General features: G+C 42.4%; 1 non-coding gene across 1 annotated transcript; it reads right to left on the bottom strand.

Moving 5' to 3' along the window:
• Positions 1–1,990: 1,990 nt before the first annotated feature.
• On the bottom strand, positions 1,991–8,479 carry LOC112988567 (uncharacterized). The gene is made up of 3 exons (XR_010387327.1): positions 7,737–8,479; positions 5,079–5,204; positions 1,991–3,984 (listed from the first exon to the last, which is right to left on the bottom strand). It is a non-coding gene; the product is annotated as an uncharacterized LOC112988567 (transcript).
• Between the last annotated feature and the right edge of the window lie 2,360 nt (positions 8,480–10,839).

Raw genomic sequence — 10,839 nt, forward strand, 5'->3', positions numbered from 1 at the left:
GTTGAGAGCCCTCTGAATGGCAGCACAGCCCTCTCAGCCACTCCTCTCAGTTTCGTATCATCAGCAAACTTGCTGAGGATGCGCTCTGTCCCTTCATCCAGGTCACTGATGAAAATGTAGAACAATACTGGACCCAGTATTGACCGCTGGGGGCCACCGCTAGCTACAGCCCTCCAAGTCTTTTCTTCTCAAAGCTAAACAATCCCAGCTCTCTGAGCCTCTCAATGACAGATGCTCCAAGTCATTAATCACCTTCGTGGCCTTGCACTGGACTCGCTCCCATAAGTCCATGTCTCTCTCGAACTGGGGAGCCCAGCACGGAACACAGCATTCCAGGCGTGGCCTCACTAGTGCTTAATAGAGGGGAAGGATCACCTCCCTCAACCTGCAGGCAATGCTCTTCCTAATGCTTTCCCAGCCTGTCCTGGTGCCTGGGTCTCTTCCTCCCCAGGTGAAGGACTCTGCAGTTCCCTTTGTTGAACTTCATGAGGTTCCTCCCTCACCATTTCTCCAACCTGCCAAGGTCCCTCTGAACAGAAGCATCCACTGTATCAGTCACTCCTCTTAGTTTTGTACTGTGTATAGACTTGCTGAAGGTGTACTCTGTCCCATCATCCATTAATGAAGAAAAACTGTACTGGACCCAGTATCAGCCCCTGGGGGACACCACTAGTGACTGGTATCCAGCTGGACTAGGCTGATCACAGCCCTGTGAGCCCGGCAGTTTAGCTAGCTTCCAGTCCACCTCACTGTCCATTTATATAGCCTGTAATTCATCAGTTTGTCTAGAAGGAAGTTATGGGAGACAGTGTCAAAAGCCTTGCAAAAGTCAAGATAAACAACATCCTTGGCTCTCCCTTGTCCACCAAGCCAGTCATCTCATTATAGGCAGTCATCCAGTCAGTAAAGCACAATTGTTAAAGAATAGTGAATTGAAACTGTCTAGAAATGGCTGCTTAGCACAACTTATATAAAACTTGCTTAGCATGAGTGGCTAGATTTGCTGAAGCCTTAGGCCGAGCGTGGGAAAGGTAACAAATCTTTACTTAGTTTAATAAAAAATAGTGCCTCAGAGCTCGTTCAGGCTGGGAAAATAAGGAAGCCACACGCAGTCTGCACACCTGAGTCACCCATTCCGAGAGGGAAGACGCCAAAGCAACTGGGAAAAATAAGACCTTGGGATACAACCGCCAGACCCAACAAAAACAAAAGTACAACCATCATCAGAGACTGCAAAAAAACAAAAATAAGGAGAAAAACAGCTTGCCTCAGAATGACGATGAGACCCAATGAGCAGCAGGAGACCCCAGACCAAAAAATTACCATTGGTCTAACTATCGCGTGAGGGGTGGGAAATGTAAGTTGAAAAGACTATAATTGCCCAGGATTTGTTTACGTTAGGGTCCCTCTTCAGAGGCACCCAGCTCGAGCTGTAATTACGGCACGCGTGTGATTAAAATTATCTGATTTGTTTTGATTTGACTCTGAACTTTTCTGCGGGAACCTAGGGTCGAGCCCTGTTATGGAGGCCGACAAGCCTAATTTCCGTAACACAGTTTCCCCTTCATAAATCCATGCTGGCTACTCCCAATCACATTTTTGTTCTTCATGTGTTTGGAAACAGTTTCTAGGATTATTGAATCAAGGTGAGGGTGACCGGCCTGCAATTCCCTGGATCCTCCTTCTTGCCGATCTTGAAGATAGGAGTGACATTTGCTTTCTTGCAGTCCTCAGAAACTTCCCCCAATCACCCATGACCTTTCAAAATTATTTTTTGCTTTGTGTTTGTACATTACCTTGAAGAATCTGTGATTGTTCCCTAAGTGCTATGATAATACCAGAAATACCTACCAATGATCATTTTGTATCACCTCACTGCAATAATGGTTAAGAGTGAGAGTTAAGTGACAGATTATTTCTGGTACCATGCTGTCTCTGTCATTCTTTAACACTAGGGTAGTTACGTCATATTAATACAGACATCACAGGCTTATTTATGTTAAGCTTTTATTAAATCAGTTTAAATAGTGAAATACAAACTCTTGGTCTATGAGCTGCTGGGTTTAATAAATGGACTCAGTCTCAGGAATGTTAAGACATCTCTATAATTATATTACAATCTTCTCCTGGAAGTTAGAATCATTTTATAACACAGAAGCCTATAAAAATGCCAGGTTTCACAGTAGCAAATTTTTGTCAAGTGACTAATTTAGTGACTAATTTAGTAAGTTTTGGATTGAGATATCTTCATCACTGACTGAAATACTAATCACATTTGGCTACTACATCTGAAGAAAGGCAGCACAAGGATATAAATAAAACAACAACAAAGGAAGAGGGAATAACTAAGCAGAACTAAGCATCTAAGCAGAACTTCCTTTAAAGTCATAGAAATATAGATCTGCATTTCCAAAGGCAGCTAGTGATTTGGGATGTTTGTTTTGAGACATCGAATAGGCTCAGATATTCGCATGACAAGAGTTTAGCAATCTGTAAAAAAAAAAAAAAAAAAAAGATCCTCTATGAGGACAGGTGAGACACCTACATAGTGAAGCCCCCACAACCACTTGTCACTTAAAATGTATCCTGCAGGATGGACTTTAGGAAAAGGCAATAAAAGGAAGAAGCCAAAATAAATGCATTAATTTTACCAAATTCAGCAGCATGGGCATACCTGCTTAATTTTTTCTGTTTTTTTTTTCCTCTCTCCTACTTATTTCTCCATCTTTTTCCCTCATTTCATTGAGTTTTTATCTCTGCTTAGGAGAACCAGAGAAAAGAACACAGTTCAGCAATTTCCAGTTCCCTTTAGAAATTCTTAACCTTTTGTCCTGTCTCCTCTCTCATTCCCCTTGTCCATGCTTCTTCCTTCTCCTTTGGGTGGTGCCTTTCCCCTTTGCTCTAAAGCTGATAGGTTCATCTCCTTTCTAGAAACCTCTCCTCTGTTTTGTTCCATTTCCATAGCCTGTACCTAGTCCCTCTCTCACTCTTTTAGTCTATTATCACTTCATTTTTTGCCCAGTTCCTTTCACAGAATGTGAAGTGTGAATGGAAATGGACTGGTGAGTATAGGAGCTGAAGCCAGATTGCTTTCAGTTTTTCTCCTGTCCTGTATCTTCTCTTCCATCCCTTCTCTCATTGCCTGCCTGTTGTGCTACAGAAAAGTCAGTATAGCTACTGAGAAGAGACATCACTTATCTCTTTAGCAGCAGTCCCTAGGTACATCTGGATCCCAAAAGGAAAACCAACAGATATCATGAATTTCAGCATCAAAATCATCTTGAATAAACTGCTTCATTTTAAAGCTGTGCTTCTCTAATGGAACTTAATGGGAAATGGAGGCAATCAGAATTCAAAACTCTGGATTGAAAACTTTGAAAACTGTGTGCTTTTACTGGAAGCCTTATGAATATGAGTTTTAAAATTACATCTATGTCTCTGAGCTCTTTGACTGTATTATCTATGGTTTGACTAAGATTTATTTGGCTTAAGTACATACCACAGGTGACTGCAGTTAGTAGCTGACATAGATTAGGTCTGCTCTATAACCAAAATATTTGTGCAAGTATTACCCCTAGAGTAAAGGCAGACATGGCAGAATGCTATACTGGGTTAAACCCTTCTTATGCTAGTAATAACTTAATTCATGCTATTGTTGTAATTACACTCATATAACTTCCATATCCAGACAATGCTGTGGTACAAAATTAATAATATGATATGTCAGTAGTGTGAAACTTCAGACAAATAGATCTGGTTGTGGAGTCCTTCCACATTCACCCCATCTAGTTGCAATGCTGATAGGTGCCCATATAGACACCTTTACTATTTTATTATTTAACTGGTATAGTATAAGCATTTTACACTTTTGAAATTGGGAGGTTTTTTGTAAGAAGCGACTGCTGTAGGTGTGATAATCACAGGTGCTTCTGCCCTCCCCAGTGTTCTTCAAAAATGAAGATGCTGCTTTTCATGAAGCCTATCCTAAGGAAAAAGTGCATACCGAAACAAGACAAATTAGCACATACTTTATGCCGAAGGAATTTTTTTTAAATAGATTTTGTCTCACAATTATATCTCATTTTAAAGTAGCTAGATAAGGTAGCACACTGTATCTAAACCCATTGTAGAACATTCTGTAGAGTACAGAATGCTAACTTTGAAGGGAAGAAAGAAAATGGGAATTAGATATACCCAGGATATCTTATTTGTGTGTTAGTCAAACATTTATGGCTAAAAGGGGCTAGTTCTTAAGCTGCCACTATCTCCAGAGCTCACAAGATCAAGATAGGAGAAAAGAGGTGCTGAAAGTGAAGTCACGCAGCCAGCCATATTTTAACATCATTGGTCCCGAAGAACGTGAGAAAGAGCCTTATTTAACTGCAAAATATGCTGAATTCATATATTCTGCAAGCCCATGGCATGAACAATTTTCTTCTTATAAAGCTTATGAACTCCACGTTTCCTTTGGGTTGGAAGCTGTCTCTCTCCTCTACAGAGTCAATACATTTCCAAGGCAGAGAGAAGCCAGGTACATTGAGAAAGACTGCGCTAGGATCTACCAGCCCAGAAGGAACAGGGCTACCCTGCAAAGGCAACACCCCAGTGAGTTTAAAAACGATATGCCCCAGAGCACCCACTAGCCATAGCAGACAAATGCTAAGATGCCCAAAATCGTACCCAGATCCATCTCTTTTCAGGAGATGTGTTGGAGGAGGGCTTACTACAGCTGTAGGTATGCAAACATTTGAACTGGTTAAGGCAGGATGTTAAGAAATGCGAGGTTCATTATCTATGCATAAAAGTCATTGCTCATCAGTAGGAAACAAGTGGTTATTCTACATGTTTTAGCAAGGTTTCAGAATATGAGATAAGGTGACTGAACATAGCAGTCCTAAACAGGTTTCTTAGGCAATGATCTGAAGTCAGGCGGCTACTTGCTAAAGGAAGAGATGAGTTATGGCCTTAGAGAAAATAGATCTGCAGTCCAGTAAGATGTCTATGAATTATAAAATAGTATCACCCTGCTATTTTAAAGTGAGGTGTTATAGTGAAAATTTTTAATTATTGACTCTTACTTTTCATTCCTTCATGCCTCGAGTAGAATTTAGGTTGCAAAAGTAAACTGTTTCTGTTCTGTGATGCTGGTTTCAGGCCTCCCATGGAGAAATTCTTTTTCACACTCCAAATTCCTTCCAGAGCCACTGTTAATAATTTGTTAAAATAATACCATTATAACTGATTACTCCAGCTTCAGTCCAGAATTAATGTAACTGTTTAAAAACAACCCCTTTCGTCAATACAATAATTAGAAATAGTTAAGGACAATACCATAATATTCCTCCATAATCAATGAAAGGCATCTTCAGAGAACAATTCAGATTGCTAAAGGTGTACATCTTTCTGTACTATCTATACAACAGTCTAAGACTACTACGCTCCTAATATAAGCTGGGTGCAGCTGATCTATGATGTATAAGAAATACTAGCAATACCACAAATGCATCCATTATGATATATCAGTCATACAGGAACAGCAAATGTCCTCATAAATTCCCCCTAAAGATAGCAGAACAACAACAACAAAAGGTAATTTATTTTGTAGCAAGGTTACATTGTACTAATCTTGGTAAAACAGTAACCTTCTTACTAATCATCTACATTGTGTAAACCACTAACTGCCCAACCTGACAACTAGCCCAGGTCACTTGAGAAGCATCTCTAATTCTCCATATGTATACAGGAGATGAAAAAGAAACTAGGTTGTTGCTGAATAATATGCACATCACCATCTAACTGACCTTATTATATACAGCAGTAAACCCTGTAAAGAACAAACCTTGTAAAGAGCATTTTCGTAGTGGTTCTATTTTATCTGAACTAATTTAAGCCTCTGTCACACACATTTCATTAAAGGATCTCCAGAAATCATGAGAATATATATGGTAGCATCCATTCATATGATCAAAGTGAAATCATCCAAACAATTTTGATCCACTGGCAGATGAACACAGTGAAACATAGATGTGTTAAGCTCTTAGTAACATTACATAACATGAGCAGTGTCATCAGACCAAAGCTAGCATCAGCAATTGAGCTAGTTGTCCACATCCCCTTTACAGTCAATAGAAAAAGAACAGGCACTTTTACAGCATGATTCATGCAAAGATAGATGTCTAGATCAAGTCAGAAGAACTTTATTTACAAAGCATGTAACGATTAAGAGAGATAACGGTGGGCCTACTCCAACAAAGTGCACCTTAATATAAGCAAAAAAAGAGCTTTACCCCAAGGAAGAGAACCTGGGGCTACGGAATGGCATATTGTAGAACAACAGGATCAAGGATATAAAAGTAACAGTCAACAAATAGCTCAAGGCTATAGTGCTAATGGTAATTTCCAGATGCCAGTAGAAAAGTTTACATAAGTACATGATTCTCTCTCTGTACAGGCCACAGGTGATACAAATACTGAAATAAAATGATCAGATTTGTTATCTACATTTTAAAAGAGGAGGCAAAACAATTGGTGGAAGTACAAAAAGAGACCAAATTAAGTGCTAAACAAAATATTTACACAGAGACATGTTAAGAATTTAAACTGCTTAACCTACCTAACACTGAATATGTGATCTTCATTAGAGTGTACAAGTTAATTCCTCTGAAAGAAAATCCTTGATACTAGAAAAGGCATTACAATATAGCTGAGAATAGCAAGAAGTTGAATCATGCATATCCAAATTAGAAACCAAGTATGAATTTTTAACACACCAACCACTAGAACAAACTAACAAGGGAAGATGCGGAATAACCAGCTTTACTCACTGGACTGCACACCACAGTACCTGGCATGACTAGTAAAGACAATGAGGCCTGACAGTCAACCAGATAAGCTATCCTATCCTTAAACATCACAAATTTCTGAAAAATAAGTTTCTAAAATTAGAATAATAGATGTTATGGCTGCAAGAGACCACCTTCATGATGAAAATTAATGTCCTACACAGGTCACAGGGCCACATACTGATTCCTGCCTCAAGACTAGTAAATGAGCTTGGAGCAGGCCTAAAAGTTCAAGTGGAAAATATTAAAAGGGGACAACCTAACTGATCATTGTTAAATTGTTCCAGCAATAAGTACCCTTTTTGTTAAAAATTGCTAATTACTTCTACTTGGATTTTACCTCCAGTTCTTAGAACTTGTAATACTTTTGTCTCTAGACCAAAGACTCTCTGCCCTCTTCCATGACTTACATTTCCTCATTTGCCTACTGTAATCAAGTCTCTCCATAACCTTTAAGCTGCCTAAACAAGGCTGATTTTCTAATAGCTTTCACTGTTTTCCTGTCCTTTATTTACTCTTACCATTCTTATCTCAACATTTTCTTTTCAATAGCAACTTAAATTCTGAACAGCAGAACTGGATGTAGTATTCCCATAGCTACAGCACTTCTTTCCAAGAAAGTGGTAAGATAACCTCCCTACTCTTTGATACTTGTTTCTGTTTTATTAAACTGATAGGGAATTATCTGTGTTCTCTACACTCCTGTAAGTTCAGGCTAAAAACACCTACTAAAGACTATATGCAGTTCTTTTCAGTTCTACATGTTCTGCAGGTTATTAAATAAATGTTCTGGGGTGGTTTTGTTTAAGTAGTATTTTCGCCACCGTTCTGCAAAAAATTTTAGATTTCATTTGCCCTGACAAACACTTTCCATTTGGTGACAACGACAATTACCTGCAGCTGGATGTTTAATGTGGCACTCTTCTTTCCGAAAATAAAGCTCTTCTTCAAGTATTTCCTTAACTCTCCTAGATGGCTCAACATACACAAATTTCTTCCCTGTTTGTAAAACATATTACAAAAGAAGCAGTTATTTTGAAACCTAACAAATGCTAACACACTTTGTCGAATGTAATTTCATTTTATCCTGCTCTGCTTATATGTATCTTTAACACACTTTAATGCACATCATTTGCTGATACGTCATGGCGCTCAGGCAGGCCCCGCTCCCCAAAACGGAGCGGTTTGTCACAATGGGGCCGCAGCACGTATCTAAAAGGGAGCGTGGCTGGGTCCAAACCGCACGGATGATGGTGGCAGGGTGAGACGGCCTCTCTGCCGCGGCCAGGGCGACGCCAGGGCAGGCGGGGGACGGGGAACGGGCTGCGCGGAGGCACCCGGGAGGCCTCGGTGCAGACCCGGGGGCTGCCCAAGGGGGAGCGGGGGCCCTGCCAGGCTGGGCACGGCGCCGGGAGGCGGCACCATGACGCGGGGCGGCCTGAAGCCCCCTCCTCCCCGCGGCCTCCAGCACGGCTCCACGGAGAGCCCCACCGGGGCAGGCGCCCCCGGGACGAAGGCAGCGCCCTCCGCCAGCGGGGCAGGGCGGGCTGGGGCCGCCCGTGAGGCCGCGCTCCCGCAGGGGGCCGGCGCAGGGAGCGGGGCGAGGAAAGCAGCGCGGAGGGGCGCAACGGAGGCCCGGCCCCCGCAGCAGCGGGCGGCCCGGGCAGGGCGCCGGGGACACGGCCGCGCTCACAGGGCTGCCCGCCGCCGCCGCCTCGCCGTGGCCGCCCGCCTTCTCGGCCGGCTGCTCCCCGCTCGCCGCCCGCATGGCCGCCGCCGCGCAGGCCGGTTGCCCCAGGAGCTCGGGGCGGGGAGGGCGGGGCGGGGCGGCCCTCAGCCCGCCCCCGCCATCTTGGGGCCGCCCGCGGCGCTCGGGGCGCTGCAGCGCGGCCACACGCGGGGGCGACCGCCGGGACAGCGCCCAGCCCCTCGCCTCCATAGGCCCCGGCGCTGTTGCGCGCTCTGGCCTAGGCCGCCTTGCAGCCGCCCCAGGGCTGTGCTTACGTGCCTGCTTGGGACACGTAGGGGATGGAAACCTCGAATTTACGTGGTTCCTTAAAAAAAGGGGCTGGTTGCACAAGGGTGCGTTGCTAGGTACCACGCACAGCCCCCATCGATCTTGTTGGTACCCCGCACTGAGCGCTGCCGCTGCCTCGCAGATAAAAAGATGTCATGTCTTCTCCATCCAAAGGGAAGCAGCAGCCGGTTGATAAAAATAAAGTCAGATGAATCCGGTTTTATTGGATGCATGCTGTGGATCTAACAGTCCAAAGCATCAGCTTGATTTTAATAATGTCCTTTATAAAATGAGGCATTTGGGAGCATTATCTATTTATAGCAGCAAAGTGGAGTTTCAACTCTGAAATTTGAGAGGGGTTAGTAATTATTGTAGTATTACTGTAGTAAATGGGGAATGGCACCAGATGGCAGCAGATACACACACAGAGACAGACAGACAGACAGACAACACACATGGGTTTTGTTTCAGCTCGTGGCTGAGATAGCTTTGTCGAGGTCGTGTTTTGCACACTCCAGAAAGTGAGACTACAGAAGATGTAAACCATGTCTGGTTACACAGATGCACAGTGTAATCAGTAATTCCAGTGCAACAAATGATGATTTTGGAAATTTGAACTTGCCTGTCTGCTTTTTCAGGTAACAACATACATTAATGTGTTTGTATATTCTTCTACAGCTGCTAGATTTAGCAACGCATATGTGTTCTGGAAGCTTAGTGTTATAATTTGTTCAGTATCTAAAACTCACAAAGCTGTTAATAAAAGCTTAAAACATAATTACAAATGAAAAGTGATGCAAGATCCATACAACACACATTTCTATGTTTTTCCTTGATGCATTTCAAGGTGCATTCCTCCTCTACAGCTGTCCAGAAATGAGACTTCCAGAATATTGAGCATTAAAAATTATCTTGTACAATTCATATTTCAAAGGCAGTTCTGTATTTTCTAACAGAAATGATGAATGGTGCTGTAGAAAGCTGGTTCAGTGGAGATGACCTCTATGATGCCTGATCAGAGGATTGAATGCAGAGCAACATATCCCAGCCCTGCTGGCTGCTGCTATTAAAAACATGCATCAAGGCTGCATTACTGGCATCTAGAAAGAATTTGGGGGGAATCACTTAGTAGGGTGTCTGCACAGGCCAACAAAATATTCTGTTATAGTTCTTAATAGTGAGTGACAGTACTTCAAATCTTGTATTCAGTTTTCAGTTCAAGTTGATTTACAAATAGAAACTAGTTTCTCTAGTCCTGAATTGTAGATGGGAAAGTTGAAGCTCAGAATCATACAGCATGCTATTATCATGGGAAAAAACTTTCAGTGTCCAATTCTCACCCATTGCTTTACAGATCACATGCTGGGCTAACAGCATTGCTGGATTTCTGCCAGCATCCTTCTAATCCCCTCTGATTTGGGGGGGGATAACCAAAAAACTGCCTGCTCAAAGCAATTGTTCTGAGATGTACTATATTGGTCCTTAAAAACTCACTAAATACTTGCATGTGGTTGTGATTTTTGTCTGAAATTTGCACTTGAACAAGCAAAAAGCAAGACAAAAAACCCATCCTGGAATTATATATTAATGGACGTCTCACTGATAGCTAAATAATCCAAAGATATTAATTCTCAAAAAGAAGTTGACAGAGATGCAGATCAATGCAGCTGATGGGAACAGTAACACTGGTATAGCAGGAAATCTTTAGGTAATGCTAAGTTAAACCAAGCAGAGTACTCAGAGCTAAGACGGTAGAATATGCAATTCAGAGGCCACTAATGTTAGCAGGAATGACAGAATCCATTTTAGTAATAGACAGTTGCTGTTGATAGTTGCTGTCAGGATCCTGGGTGACAAAAGTGCAGCCCATCAAGTAAGTGTGACACAGTCCTGTGATTAGCTAGCTACAGCTGTGTAAAGGCAGGATTAGCTGAAACTGCAGTGTGCTATTCAAGTTAAGAATAGCTGTCTTCAGATGCT

The sequence above is a fragment of the Dromaius novaehollandiae genome, chromosome 1 (genome assembly GCF_036370855.1).
Source record: "Dromaius novaehollandiae isolate bDroNov1 chromosome 1, bDroNov1.hap1, whole genome shotgun sequence".
NCBI classification, from domain to species: domain Eukaryota; kingdom Metazoa; phylum Chordata; class Aves; order Casuariiformes; family Dromaiidae; genus Dromaius; species Dromaius novaehollandiae.